This window comes from Lissotriton vulgaris, chromosome 5, assembly GCF_964263255.1.
Source record: "Lissotriton vulgaris chromosome 5, aLisVul1.2, whole genome shotgun sequence".
NCBI classification, from domain to species: Eukaryota; Metazoa; Chordata; class Amphibia; order Caudata; family Salamandridae; genus Lissotriton; species Lissotriton vulgaris.
The window spans coordinates 113,531,246-113,547,630 of NC_141693.1; the positions used below are offsets into that span (position 1 = coordinate 113,531,246).

The 16,385-nt window shown below is 45.3% G+C and overlaps 1 protein-coding gene across 3 annotated transcripts in view; it reads right to left on the reverse strand.

Moving 5' to 3' along the window:
- Positions 1-16,385, reverse strand: part of CARD9 (caspase recruitment domain family member 9) — a 354,115-nt gene that overhangs the window by 171,255 nt on the left and 166,475 nt on the right. The window lies entirely within an intron of this gene.

Genomic DNA, 16,385 nt, shown 5'->3' on the forward strand with positions numbered 1-16,385 from the left:
TCCGCTCTCTCCCTTTTTCTCTCTTTCCCGGTCTCTCTCGCTCTTCTGGAGTGTTTTTAAATATATAGCGCAAACTCTACTGAAAGATATTGGAGCGTTTTACATTAGCGTCCAATTACATTACACAAGATCACACACCTTCATGTTTCTCTCTCTCTCTCTCTCTCTCTCCCCTCCCCCTCGTTGACTCTTACTTTCTCGCACACTCTTTCTCCTTCACACTGTAAGGGCTCTTTCCCAACACCCCAACCCCACACCTTTACCCCCCCACCCTCACCTGACTTCACTCACTCCCAATTTGAACTTCTTTCCCATACTATCGCATTCAGGAGTCTCACCTGCCCTACTTTCTACACCACCAAGCTTTCTGTGATAGTCCAGCTGTTTCTTTCGGTCTTCATTTACTGTCTCCTGCACAGAACGGCTTTCCTCTCGGACATGGTTTTTCTGCTTTTCCCAATCTTGTTGCTAAGAACTGTCAGATGGTTGGAGAGAGGGGGCGCGAGGGGAGCAAGGCATGCTTTTTCCCATTGAGAGCAGAAACGCTGTGCTGACATTGTGTATGCAGCCCATGTTATTTCTAAAGTCATTATCAGCCGTAAGCTAACAATTGCCAAAGTAAAATATACTCCTCCCCTTGTGTGTTCGGTTCACAGCAATCTCCGTTGTATTGATGGAAATATTTAAATAATGGATAGGGTAGAAAGATCTAGCTCCCCCAAACCCCCCCCCCCCGAGCATTTCTAGACTGAGGCCACTTATTTCCTTTGCTGAGTGTACCTTCCTCGTGTTGGGAGTGACAAATAAGTGAAAATGCCTGTTTGAGATGTCTTGGCTGGACCAAACAGACTGGACCTTATAAGAGCGGTTGGACTGTTCGTTAAATGTCAGTCGAGGAAAGGACATGGCAGTTGTTTCTTCCTCACATTTAGCCAGTTTCTTCTTCAGATGTCCCAGCAGCATCAGCAAAAGCTCCTTCTGTACTTCAAAAGCCAGTGTGTGCGTGCAGTTCATATAGCGCTTCCACTCACACCCATGTTTGCAATTTGCATTAATCCCAAGTTATTCTTCACATAGTTTTGCAGTTATCCTTGCAATTCATGCCGCAGTTGCCTTAATTGACTCAAGTGACTGCACTAGTTCCTGTACATCTAAAGCCTCGTTGCTAACATCCCTCCTCAGCCCAAAAATAACTGTGGCCCAGATGCATTTGCTGTCCCAAAGCCGCTGCAATATTCTGAAATGTGATCCTGTGACTACAAGAGAAGAAATACCATACGCCGGAAATATAGAGTCCAGTTTGTTGCCATATCCTGCTTCGCCAATCCAGATGCATACGTTGGGCATTTGGATAACTGCATGTTATTTGAGCCATACATGCTCTGAAGATGCATGGCTAAACACTTATAAGGTCCCAAAGGCGAGACCTATTGGCTACGCCAATGCTTGTTGCCATCCAGCTGCTATGCCGAGTTGGTATATTGGAGAGACTACAGACGAGAATTCTTTAATTGAGGGTTTCATTTATCAGCCTCCTTTGTATTTAACGTGCAGTGCCGTAGGTCAGCAGTTGTTGAATACTAAGCCAGAAGAGTTTCTATTCCACCTCATGCCTCTTTCTTTCACCACCCAACACTTCCTGTCTCTTCATCTCATCTTACAGATCGTTTTTCATCACTGCTTTCTCCCATTATCACTGTTTTCTTATCTTTCGGTTACTCCTTTTTTTGCCTTATTTTGGGTCTTGTTCTGGGCCAAAGTCTGAAGATGAAAAATAAGCCTCTCTCCACAAAAATTGGTGACTGTGCCCACCATCTGCAACCATCAGCACAAATTAAGCACTTGAAAACACCCTGAGTAACAGACCCACTTAGATTCAATTGGATGCCATTGGGCTATTGGATAGAGACATCCATATTTTGCGGCAGAGGTCTTATTATTCATGCACTTTCAAAAAACAGAAACTAAAATATTATCTCCTCAATCTCTATTTCGTTCATTGCCCTGCAGAGAGAGAGACCCACTTGAGCATGTGACATGCTGTCCGTTGACTCCTAGGGGCATATGTACAACAAAATGTCAGAGCACGGAGCTGCGCCAAATTTGGCAGCGCCACGCTCCAACATTTTCAAAACACAGGGATACGCCGTGTTTACTACAAACGGCGCACCCCTGTGCTTTCCCTAACACTGGCACTAAAATTAGCTGCCTAACGCAGGCACACTTGTACGAGAGTGCAAGGGTGCCTGCGTTGCAGGGAGTGATGGTTTATGTGCAGGAAGGTGCACCTTCCTGCACATAAACAATCCATAACGGCTCCTTGTTACTTATATGTGTGCTGCATATTGCAGTACACATAGAAGTAGCAAATCGTCATTATTTAATGATTGTTTATGTGCAGGAAGGTGCCCATTCCTGCACATAAACAATCATTAATGGCGTGTTTGCTCCTTTTATGTGTGCTGCAGAATGCAGTACATATAGAAAAAGCAACAAGCATTTACAATGCAATGGTCTCGGCTTTATTAAAGTTAGAGCTATTGTCATTTTTTTCATTTTTCTTTTTAAACATAAATAAATGGTATTGTCATTTACAACGGCAATAGGGGAGCATTAGAGAGTAGTAGAGAGTATTAGCGGACACAGAGCCACACACACACGCACACAGAGCCACACACAGAGCCACACACACACACACACACACACACAGAGCCACACACAGAGCCAACACACACACAGAGCCACACACACACACAGACAGAGCCACACACACACAGAGCCACACACACACAGACAGAGCCACACACACACACAGACAGAGCCACACACACAAAGCCACCCACACGCACATACAGAGCCACCCACACACACAGAGCCACCCACACACACACAAAGCCACCCACACACACACAAAGCCACCCACACACACAGAGCCCCCCACACACACACAGAGCCCCCCCACACACACACAGAGCCCCCTACACACACACACACACACACACACTCAGAGAGCCCCCCACACACACACAGAGCCCCCCCACACACAGAGAGCCCCCTACACACAAACACACACAGAGAGCCCCCTACACACACAAACACACCCAGAGAGCCCCCTACACACACACACACACACACACACACACACAGAGCGAGCCCCACACACAGAGAGAGAGAGAGCCCCATATACACACAGAAAGGTTGAGAGCAGTGAAATGAACAAAACCCCACCCTTAAATTAAAATACATACTCTGACAAATGGAGTGCACGCTATACAGGGGAGAGAACACCTTGCAACATTTACTCGAGAGCCAGTATGAATGACTAAACTTCTCGAGCTTAACCATCAGTATCTGCATTTTGGGAAGCGGGAAGCAGTCCACCCACATTTTTACATTTACACAAATCCGTTTAAACACAGAGCTCCATCTGTTCCAGTCGCCACTATCACAGAAAAACAAAAGGACAATTGCACCCTCTCAATTAACCAATGTTTACACCATTTATCAAGCCCCTTTGAATACCAAGTGATAGTTGTCAGAAAAGCAATGTAGCTGGTTTCAATATAAAATGTGTGCAATTCCTGCTAACAACTTCTGCTTGAACTCCTCTATACATCTATTTATTTGATCTAAATATTACACCTCCTCCTATCTCGCCATCAACACTTCCCTAAACGGGTTAAGCTTCAATAGCAACCTCTGAACATGTCTGGTGAGCATACTGAGACCTTTCTGAAGCACATACAATTTGTCCGCTGTTAAAAAGCCTCACTGCATTTGCAGTAAAATGATGCACATGCTTAGCTCTTTGCCTAATGTGGGGTATGAAAAATTATTAGACATTCAAGAAATTTCACCCTGAAGGGACAGGCTTGCTGTATGTGCAGTATGAACCAAGGTAAAGACCCCTAAATCTGAAACTTCTTCCTTCAGAGCCTGGCCTTCTACAAATTCGGTCACTGCTTCATCGAATTAAGGAGCCAAATATTTTCCAAGACCTTATCATCAGTACTACGAAGTGGCAATCCATCATATGCATCCATTTTATAACAACGATCTATAAAATGTTACACACTTGTTGCAGAAACATTTACTGCTGTTGACCTCTCTCCATCCTAAAGACATTTCTAGATTAACTTTCCAGCAAAGCTTCAGCATTTATCCCTATTCTGCTTGCAATGGTTAGTATGTTTTTTTTTCTTTCACTGTAGGGGCATCACGTCAGTACATTGGGGAGGCCTGCTCAAGCCTCAAGAAAATCTGCAAGATCAGAGGCTGGAATCAGTCGGTGCCGGTCTGCTGAAGAAACAGAAACCTACCGCCTAAATCCATAGAGTTGTGTGCCATCCTACTAAATGTAGTAAAATGCAGAAATGTCAACACTCTTTAGGCATAGTTGCCCACATACTGTGGCACAGAAGAAATATAAATTACAAGTATGCATTTATATCTTCAATGTATTAGAATTGTGGATTTATTAAACATTAAAACGCTTTTAGATTACTAGTATTTGATATGACGTATCCTGTTGGAAACACATAAAATCGACATAAAACCGTAAAGCCACCCCACACAAATCCATTTCCCCTTAAAATAATCATTTGGAATATTAAATATAGCACGGTATTAAGATACATACTAGGAGACGAGTATGGTGTAGATTTTGACTGGGTCCAAGGACGTGACTTTAAGTACTGACCCGCATATAATTTAGATTAGGTTGAACAATTGTGTTAATATTTTGAACAAATGCCCTATCCACATGGCTGAAACTTATCGTTCTACATGCCTTTTAACTACGTATTCATGCGGCACCCATTGTTTTGGGAAATTAATGTTGCCCTCATATTTGACAGGTTGCACTTATAGGATTGCAAACTGTATTTGGGTATTTTATGTATTTTAGGATTATATCCGTTGCGGCCATTGTTTTGCCGAGTTTTCAGGATCTAATTGTTTGTTTCCTGTATACAAGTCCTGTAACGCTTCCCAAACAGTAAGTTTAATCCAATGAGTATGAATAAAGCTATTGAATGCTTATATAGAAATAAATTGTTAAATGATTAATCCTATGAAATGATATAATTATAACCCAAAAATTAGTTAGAGCATCTCTATGCTGTAATAAATCATGCCTTCGTGATGATTATCAATGGATCACTGATTGAATCTCTTCTTTTGCTCTTTAGTTTAGTTTTGAGTACTGCACAATGTTCTGAATTATGGCTTTATCATGTGTGCCGTGGAAACAAGATAAGATATGAAATAATTTGACAACAATTTTTTTTTGTATAAAAAGTGGATTTATATAAAAGATGTATTTTTAATATGTGATGTATATATGTCCGGTTTTACTATGTGGAATATATTGTAATAGGATTTTTCTTTAATATACATGTTTCAGATATCACTGTGTGCCTCCTGAAGAAGGCGTTGTCCACGCTGAAACGTGCGTTGAGTTTCTAACCACAGTGTTGTTTCTTTTTGATACCAATGATATTAATTTGTAGGGGTGTTCTTTACATGATTAAATAATAAATGTATGAATTGTATGCTTTTTAATTAATTTTTACTATCATACGGTGGTGGTTATACCAGTTACCTGTATTATTTTTTATCGATGTTCATTAAAATCATGATTATTTGTATTTTAATTTTCCATGTATGATTTTTTCGCTGTCACTTTATATTACTTGTTTGTCCATTTGTTGACTGCCTAGGGTTTTGTTCACACGTTATTATCCCTGCCCTAGGAGTTCATTGACACCAGTGTCCAGGGGGTCCTTGTTTTTCTCAAACCAGAGTGACGGAGCATCTGGGCAGGACTGTAGGACAGAGTGAAGGTGCACCCGGACAGAGCCCTGGACTAAGTCAGGGGACTGCAGGAGAGCGAGACATTACATTTTGAAGCAACAGTTCAGTCTCAAGTCACAATGCTTAAAAAAAAAAATTCAACGATCTTTTTATTCGGTTATGGACATACCCATTCAGAAGTATATACCGTCTCCTTATACTTAGATATACGTATATGGGAAACAATGCGGAAGGCTCCACACACTCGAGATCTTCACCTTCACACTGCTCATCACTCACAATTTATTTTATTTAAAATAAAACACTTGCGATCTTCACCTTTACACTGCTCATTACTCACAATGAGTACGTCCTGTGCATTAGGTTTGGAGGTAAGCTCCCATACTGTCGCGCCAGGCGTTGGCTGGCACATTACTGCACGTTGCAGGTCAGTAATGAGTGGGATACGGTTGCATTTTATATGTATGAATTGAAGTTTTTGTTGGTTGAGGTCTGTTGACATGATTGGTACCGCTTGCATCTATCCCCGTGTCCCGGAGGAGAGCAGCAGATCTCCGCCTGGAAGGTAACTGTTGGGCCTGGCAAGACAGTCATAAAAACAGGAAAAAAGGCTTTGCTCCTAATCGCTTTCTAATTTCTTTGGCTCTTCTCCCCATAGCGCATGACTGCGCGGCTTTTCTGTCCTTCGCTCGGGCCCTTTGGTTGCAGAAGAACCGTCCAACCCGGGCATGAACTGCTGTAACCCCGGCACGGAAACGAGCCATCCGAAATAGCAAAACAAGCGACCTGCAAGCCGCACCACTCTCTGCAGCGTTCGCTTAACCCACTGAGCTACCTTCTCGGGATGAATCATTAGCGCCCTAGTATCTGCCATGGAGGCGATACAGCTCCGGGTGTTTGGAGGGTTCAGGGACATGCGCACATGCCCCCGCCCTTCTCTCCCACCCCTCCACAGACACACGCAGGCCAGTCTGCGCTCTCGCCACATCCCAGTCTCTGCCCCTCGGCCGCACCGGGGAAAGCGCTGCGTCCAATTGTCTGCAGCTATTTCCCTGGAAGCTAAAGCTCTGCAGCCGGAATGCCGGAGACCTAGAAATAGAGACGTGTAAACGCAGTAATTGACCAGCTCAGATTCCGTGAACCCCAGAGTGTGAAATACCGGGGACATGGAGAGCTGGTAGGCCGATTCTCCAGCCAGTGTCCTAGATTTCACCTCGATCTGGTAGCGGGTGGGGGTGGGAGCAGGGAACAGACACAGGCAGGCACTAAACCTCGGGCAAAGAGGGTCTCCCATCCCGTCACATAGGTCCACGATCTTTACCGCCATCAGCGCCGCAGGAGCCAATACTGCCCCGGCCGCAGCGCCACAGCTTCATTTATTGCATCACGTTTCCCTCCAGGGCCCCCAGGCAGCACACAGCACAGCGGGAGCAGATTTTAGGGCAGTAACAGCAGGATGCGTAGGATACTACATGATTACCGACGGGCCGGCTGCAGAGCTCCTCAAAGAACGTCCAGTGCCGCCGCCACCTTCAGATTCTTACATATGTCAACATTTTCCTTCTGGTTCATAGATCATCCACGCCTACACCAAACAAGAGAGGAGCACTCCACACTACCACGTTTCTCCGAGGCGAGGCAGAAATGCCTTGGAGAAACACACAGTCATTTTGCGATTCGGGGGCGTGTTTTTAGCAGTTGAGTGACGGATGATGTCATGGCTTAAAAAACTGCAAAAAAACAAGCCCCCGAATCTGCTAAAGATGGGGCCTGAACTGAGTGACGCCCCTCTCCTCCAATGGCTGGCCAGCATTTACGAGGCCAGCCAATGGAGAAGAGGGGCGGGTTCAAGCCCCCATACTGCCAAAACATAAAATCTCAGACTCCGCCCACTGCGTGGGACGCTAGTCCGAGACCTAAAAACGAGGAGAAATAAAATAATTTCTCCTTGTGCGCCATCTTAATGTCTGCTCTTTCAGGACATTCGTTTTTGGCACTGCCACAGATTTACACCTCCTTGTAAATAAGGTGCAGCGTCAAAAAGCAATGGGTGTTGCGGTGTAAAGCCCACAGCAACACCCATTGCACGCCTCTTTCACACAGATACCTGCATGAAAGGGTAGCATATTTACAAAGCGGTGTTAAGCCATAAAAAGTAGCTAAACACCACTTTGTAAATATGGTGCAGGGCATTGCGCCCCCAAAAAGTTTTTTTTAAAGTGCAGCTCCGGTGGTGCTAGGGGCTTCTACATATGCCTCCTAGTTCTCCAGATAGTCCCAGTTTCCCCTAATCACCATGCCTGAACCCCTGGAATGTCTGCAATCCTCTCTCCCTCTTGGTTTAGGAATTTCTCACTATTCACCACACCAGGATGTTCACAGTCTTGGAACTTGTTTATGGGAGGTTTTTCTAATCATCTTAGATTTGCTTCAGGGTCCTGAAGTTATCTGTTAATTGCCTCCTCTTTTCTTTACGATGCTTATCAATGCTTTTTTTTGTTGAATAACCTAGTGTAAGTTACTCCTCCTATTTTACTCATGTATACTTGTTTTATATATGGTCAGTGTTCCTGCCCTTGGAGGACTCTAATTCTCTTGGACTGCGTGCGAGTTACACAAAAGTTCCAATAAATAAAGACATAAATAAAATGGCACCATTGGTGCAAATACTTTTTTTTTTAAGTTTCAAAAACCTTTATTGTGTCATATCAGTTTTACATACAATTAGTCGTAGCATGAGTATATACAGTTTAGCATGGATCTTATACATCGTAATAGGCTGAACATGTTGCAGAGGTACATGGGGGGTGATACCTTTCTTCTCTTGATTCATATATAAAACTTTGTGTAAGTCGAGCTTCTGCCCAATACTGTAATTCCGGAATATGGTTACGGACTGACCTCAGGTGATGGGATCTGCAAGGGAGGGTCACAAATATTTCCTCGGAATTCGTTCCATTTATTCCATATTCTGGTCTATTTCTTTGGGCAACCCCTGTGTGTCTAAACGGCCCTTTCAGCTACCATGGCATTGTCCATGTCTTGCTCCCATTGTGAGCGTGTGGGTGATGTCCCGGAACCCCAGTTCTTGGCTATGTTCCGCTTTGCAATAGTCATCCCTAATGTAGCCCAATTTTGTAAGGCTAGGTTTAGATCAGTGGGTTGCCAAATATTAAGGAGGCAACATTTTGGGTCACAGGGGACTTCTGCTCCACCAACCTATGAAATTTCCGCCAGTACCCTTTCCCAGTAGTGTTGTGTATATATGGGCATTATATTCCTACATTATGTGGTAAAACGTTCCAATTTGACCACAGCCTCGCAAACAAAGTTGGTCCGGTGTGTGTCCCAGCTTATGTAATGTGGTGCGTGGGTAATATACTCGGTGAAGTATTTTCAACTGGATGAGTTTAAGCCGGGATGGAATCGCTGCCTCTCAGGCGGATGCTAGTGCGTTCATCCAATCCGATTCCTCTATGTCTCCTAGGTCCGTTTGCCATCTATCTTTTAATGCAATCATGGGGTCTGGTTGATTATTAATCAGTTTTTTTATATGTGAGGGAGGTGGCTTTTTTATCCATATAATCCGTAAGTAGCATGTCTTCCAGAGGGGAAGATTCCACCAGCGTGGTCTCTGGGGGGGGATTGCACTCTGCAGTGCGTGTTTTATCTGGAAGTATCGGTATTGTTCTGAATCCGCCATTTCATACTTCGCTTGTACGTCTGTAAATGGCATTACCGCACCCTTCACCCACAGATCACCTATTTTAGAAATTCCTATGAGGTCCCATTTATCGAACCCCTTGGTGTTCACTAGGGTGCCTAGTTGTTGCGTTTCCCACAGAGGGGTGGCCTGTGTCAGCACCTCTTTCCATCCCAGGGCCCTTTGTGCATCGTGCCATATTTTAATTGTGTGTGCTGTTGGTCCCGTGAGTGTAGTCTGTTTCCTTTTGGTTTATAGTGCCCTCAACAATCAGTTGGTCGGTAGGATGCTTCGATCCAGCCGAAATGCTGGTTCGTCCTGTGGGACGTGGAGCCACTGGTTTATTATCATCAGTTGTGAGGCCCAGTAGTATAATTTGATGTTCGGGAGGGCGATACCACCGTCATACCAACTTCGTGTTGATTTGTGTCGTGCTATTCGGGGGGGCTTTCCGTCCCACAGTAGTGCAGTTACTTCCGCTTCGATGGTTTTGAAGTATTTAGGAGGGACTGGAAATGGAGTGTTTTGCAGTGCAGAGAGAAATCTTGGCAATGCCAGCATTTTAAACAGTGCACCAATGAAGGTGTGGGGTCCTGCTACTGACCAACCTGGACCTCAATAATTGAAAAACAGAGCTAGGTGGCTGATCAGGAAAGTTAGAAACAGAGTAAGAAACTGCACAGCCAATCAGTACGGTGCAGCCAGGGATTAGAATATTACCCAACAACTCAAGTATTTTTTGAAAAAACTTTTTGTATTATTGCATAAGAAACATGGCATCAAATAGACACTTCATCACGACAGTCAGTGCAAAAACGTGAAGAAATATATACAAATATTTACAAACGTATATCACAGTGAAGGCAACATACACTTACAAACATGGTAAGACACCATATAATCAAATTCATATGGTGACACCAACTATTGTCTGTGACATAGATTCAAAAGCACATAGTTGCAAATTGAACACTTTTTTTTTTTTTACAAATTGTTAAAGAAAATAGAGCCAGTCCTATGATAACAAAAACCTGTGAACAGGGCGGAACTTAAGATGGAATAGCCTGCCTGTCACGCAACACCTGTGAATAATAAATTATAAGAAGTTGCAAGAAGGGTCCACAATAGTGGTATGAGTTTGTCCCTGTCTTCACCCCTAGTTCTTGACACAGGCTGGGGGTCAACGCGTTTCGAACCTTGTTTATTCTAGGTTCTCCTCAGGACGAGGACTGGATGACGATGTACCTTCTCAGCCAGAATATTAACTGCATGGAGAGAAGGGTGAAGAGCCACTGGAATTGGTCTGCAAGTGGTGTCAAAGATGCCGGATCAAGTGGCGCCCAGGGCGAGCCGTATTAGTCAAGGACTCACATTCTCTTAATTTTAGTGTTTATAACGTAGAAGGCGGCTGCACTGACAGCGAGAGATTGATTCCCGCCCAGACACTTTGTAGCAGACTTGTCTCCTTCGCACAGCGTTCATCGCGTGCAGCCGCCTTCTACGTTATAAACACTAAAATTAAGAGAATGTGAGTCCTTGACTAATACGGCTCGCCCTGGGCGCCACTTGATCCAGCATCTTTGACACCACTTGCAGACCAATTCCAGTGGCTCTTCACCCTTCTCTCCATGCAGTTAATATTCTGGCTGAGAAGGTACATCGTCATCCAGTCCTCGTCCTGAGGAGAACCTAGAATAAACAAGGTTCGAAACGCGTTGACCCCCAGCCTGTGTCAAGAACTAGGGGTGCAGACAGGGACAAACTCATACCACTATTGTGGACCCTTCTTGCAACTTCTTATAATTTATTATTCACAGGTGTTGCGTGACAGGCAGGCTATTCCATCTTAAGTTCCGCCCTGTTCACAGGTTTTTGTTATCATAGGACTGGCTCTATTTTCTTTAACAATTTGTAAAAAAAAAGTGTTCAATTTGCAACTATGTGCTTTTGAATCTATGTCACAGACAATAGTTGGTGTCACCATATGAATTTGATTATATGTTGTCTTACCATGTTTGTAAGTGTATGTTGCCTTCACTGTGATATACGTTTGTAAATATTTGTATACATTTCTTCACGTTTTTGCACTGACTGTCGTGATGAAGTGTCTATTTGATGCCATGTTTCTTATGCAATAATACAAAAAGTTTTTTCAAAAAATACTTGAGTTGTTGGGTAATATTCTAATCCCTGGCTGCACCGTACTGATTGGCTGTGCAGTTTCTTACTCTGTTTCTAACTTTCCTGATCAGCCACCTAGCTCTGTTTTTCAAGCATTTTAAACAGTGCAGCTCTTCCCAACAGCGTCAACGGGAGGGATCTCCAGTGTTTAACATCCGCCCGGAGTCGTTCTAGGGGCTTCATTAGGTTTTCTTCCATGAAGATGGACTCTGTCGGCGTGACAAATATTCCTAGATACTTGAACCCCTTAGTCGTGACTTGCAGTTCGAAACCCCGGGGGAGTCGCGGCGTGGGTCCATGCAGAACGCATAGTAGCAATTTTGTCCAATTGATCGTATCACCGGATACTTTCCCATACGCTGGGAGGATATCTAGTAGAAACACCAGTGACCTCGCCGGGGATGTTAAGTATATAAGTACGTCATCAGCATAAAGTGAGATGCGATCTTTCCATTCCATTTCCCAGCTCATTCCATGAATGGACACGTCTTGCCTAATCAATGCTGCAAGCGGCTCCAGCACCAGGGCGAATAAGAGCGGCGACAATGGACAGCCCTGTCTGGTACCTCGTCCTAGTTTGAATTCTCTGGAAATTTTCCCGTTAGCTACCACTTGTGCGAGGGGTTCCGTATATAAAAGCTGGACCCATGCACAGAATTATGGGCCAATTCCCAGTTTCCGAAGCACCGCGAAGAGGAACGGCCATTCCACTAGGTGAAAGGTCATTGTGGCATCGAGGGAGAGGATGGCAGCATCTTTCTGTATCTCAGATGTACGGGCCAGTACCACGTTTAATTGCCACAGATTGAGGGAGGTGTTACGTCCTGGCATGAATCCGGATTGATGCGGGTGCACCAGTTCCTTAAGGTGTGGTTGCAATCGCATTGCTAAGGCTTAACCAGTATTTTCGCTGCCGCGTTCATTAGCGATATTGGCCGGTAAGATGCGGGTAAGTGTGCTGGTTTACATGGCTTGTGCACGCCTACGATTGTAGCGGTTCTCTGGTCCCGTGGTAGTAGACCCTTATCCAGACAATCGTTGAACATGTTGAGTAAGTGGGGCGTGATCGATCCTGCCACTTTCTTATATAGTTCTACTGGTAATCCATTCGGACCCATTGCTTTCCCGGTGTGGAGTGCCGCCAGTGCCCGTCCCAATTCTTCCGCCGAGAGGTCCACGTCGAGGTCTTCCATATCTTCCGATGCGAGTGTGGGCATCTTAATGTCTTGCAGGAATTGCATGTTCTCCTCTATTGTAGCTACTGCCTGTGGCGTATAGATCTTCTTAAAATGCAGTGCTAATTCTTCCACCATTTGCTCAGGGCCTGCTGTGAGAGTACCATCTTGTAAGCAAATTTGCGCTATCCATCGGTTTGCTTTTTCACGCTTTTCTATCCATGCCAGCATTTTCCCCGTTTTATCTCCTAGTTCGTAAATTCTGTGGAGGGTATCATTATATTTATCCTTTGCAGTTTCCCACGCATAGGTCCTAAGTTCTTGGCTTGCTAATGTTATTGAGTGGCTCGTGTCTTCATTGGGATTTAGAGCATGTGCTCTCTCTGCTTGCTGTACGGCTTCTTCTAGAGCATCAATGGTTTCCCTCTGTATACATTTGTGGCGTGAGATAGTTTAGATGGCCTGTCCCCTAATAACAGTCTTGTATGCCTCCCATAATATGGTCGGGATTGAACCGATTGGTCATTCTCCGAGAAATAATGCTTAGTGGATTTCACGAGGTCCCGCGATATTTCGTCATTTTTCAGGAACCGCGGGTATATTCTTCATCTTCCAGGGGTATAGGCGGTGTAGGTAAGCTGGATTGGTGAATGATCGGATATCCCTCTCGGTAAGTGTTCTACCTTATGTACTCTTTTAGGCGTGATACCTAGCGTCAATATATAGTCTATTCAGGAGAGACTTCCGTGTGCCCCTGAAAGAAATGTGTATTGATTTGCTTTCGGGTGTTGGATCCGCCAGATGTCAGTCAACCCCATTGCATGTATGAAGTCTTGTAGGGCTTGGTTAGATCTGTTATCCCTTGATGGACAGTGGTCAATGGTTGGATCTACCACTGTGTTAAAGTCCCCACCCAGGATCACTTTCCCTTCGGGGAGGTCTAGTAGGAGCCTCCCGAGGTCATGAAATGCCTGCTGGTGAAGGGTAGGGGGGATATATACTGATATCAAGTGATATATTCTTCCCTCCCACTGCATAGTTGGAGCCGCGAACCTTCCCTGATCATCAGTCCTTGTGTTTTTTATCAGTAGCGGGAAGCTTTTGTGAATTAGGATTCCCGCCCCTCTAGATCCGGACATAAATTCTGCATGGGCAACCATCTTGAAGCCCCATCTGTCAAGTGCCCTACATTCTGAGCCTTTTAAATGAGTTTCTTGGAGTAATGCAACCGTGGGCCCTTTACGTTTTAAATATTGCAGAACCAACCCTCTCTTGATTTTATGTCCCAACCCATTCACGTTCCATGAGATTATGGACAGGGGAGGGCCCGGCTTAAGTAGTGACTGAGTAGTGGTTTCACCTTCCCTATTCAGCGTCATATCGTGTATAGTTTGGGTTTCATATTATCAGACATCATTGAACATTTCGTCTCTGCGTGATCAGCTCTGCTCATGCATACGTTGTAGAATTGACACTTACATATAAACTTTAAGAGAACATATGTCAAGCAGTTAAACCATTCAACAGTTGCTTTCTGAATCTCGTTTCCCGTAAATCCCACTAGATCTGGATATTCCCTAGACTGAACAATAGATTCGTCAATAGACAATTGGCTTCCATAAGGTGGGTGATTGCAGCTTAATGCCAAGCAAAAACTAAGAAAACATATAACTGCTAATCCCTCAGCCCCCCCCCACCCTGCCTCCCTGCCCGGCGGATCTAGGACTATCCACCACCCCCAACTGAGCAGAGTGCTTATGTCCCTAAATATCAGGTAATGTTCTTGAGGGCGAGTCTACTGTGACCTGATCAGTCACCTTCCCCCTAAATATTGTCTATGCAGTGCTGCATCATTACCAGAGATCCTACCTGTCGGAGTCTTCATGATATGCTTCAGCATTTCACCCCCTGTAGTTCCTCTTCGGATCTGGCGAAGGTATTACCGCTCACCACCCCGACTCAATCACCCTACCATCGCAGTGTCCATGTCAGAAACGTCCCTCCATGGTGGTATGTAGAATAGTCGTCGTCAATGTTTATGTTCCTAGATGGGTCCCACAGTATCCTTTTGTTGCTGATGTAACCCGTCACGGCTTCTCTTCCTCACTTTAGAGATTGTTACGGCGTGACTCTTGGTTCTTGGATCCTCCCGTCAGTCGCCATCCTTCCAGCCAGTCCTGCGCGTCTCTGGGTGAGTCAAAAACACGTTTTTCCTTCTGCTTCAACACGTAGTTTCGCTGGGAACAACATAGAGTATTTGAGTTCTCGAGTCCGGAGTTCCTTCTTCACCTCCGTGAAGTTTCGCCTTTGTTGTGCCACTGCTGCCGTGTAGTCCGGATAGAAGGTGACTTCTGCGTTGTCAATTTTAATCGGCGGGGTGATTCGTGCGGCCTGCAGGATGGCATCTCTGTCGCGGAAGTTGAAGATCCTTGCCAAAATCGGACGCGGTGGTGTTCCAGGCTTCGGTTTTCCTCCTGGCACCCGGAGGGCACGTTCCACTGAGAAGTATTTGGATAGTCCCTTCGGTTGCAGCGTATTCTGGATGAGGTCTTCTACGAATAGATCCAGGGCTGGGTCTCCTGTTGCCTCCGGAACTCCCACCAGGCGCACGTTGTTGCGCCGTGAGCGGCCTTCTTGTTCGTCGAGCTTTGCCTTCAGCAGAAGGTTATCTTCTAATCTCAATACTTTTGGTTTTAGGTCGGACGTTGTTTTTTCCACCTCTTTCATTCGTTCCGACATTTTGGAGAAGTCCACCCTCATTAGGGAAATGTCTGGATATTGCGCTCATCGAGGTTTGCATAGTTTGTAAGGCCGCCAGGACATCTTTTAGGGTGATCTGGTCGGCGTCTGCCGGTGATTTGGTCGCCTGGGGTGATGTACGCGGTGGTTCGCCCTGCGAATTGTGTTGGGGTTATTTAATGTAGGCATACTTTTCCAGGCGCGGGGTCTGTTGCACTTTTGGCCCCCTGCCGCTCATGTTGTCTGACCCAAAGCAATATCCCTTCCAATAGTTGTGGTGACCAGGATTTCCACAGTCGTTAGTAGGGCTGTTGTATTTCGCTCCTGTGTTAGATCCGCGTTGTTTGGGCTCCTATGTCAGCCAACGGTATGCTTTGTGTCCTTGAAGCCCAGTGTTTACCTCTGTGCCCGTTCTTGTACTGCAGTGGGTGCACTCTCCTGTTCCCAAATCTGCGCTGTTGTAGGCCGGCATCACTGGTGCTTAATATCAGGAGCAATGTGCGGTTTGTGGTACCTTCAGTGTTGTTGTTAGTGTGCACGAGTCACGACAAGCCAACAATTATAGTTGGTGTGGGTCCCAGCAGCGTTAATCAGAGTCACTGTGCGCTGGTTAGGCCGCCATTAATTCTTTACCGGGTATGAAGTTCCCGCCCCTGGGCATCAGCCTGCAGTTCTCCGAACTCGATTCAGGCCTGTTATCACCGTTCTGCCCACAGGAGCCTTAGCCCTCACCTCTTAGGCTGGTCGCGTATGTAGCTGGTCCGGTCTGTGCT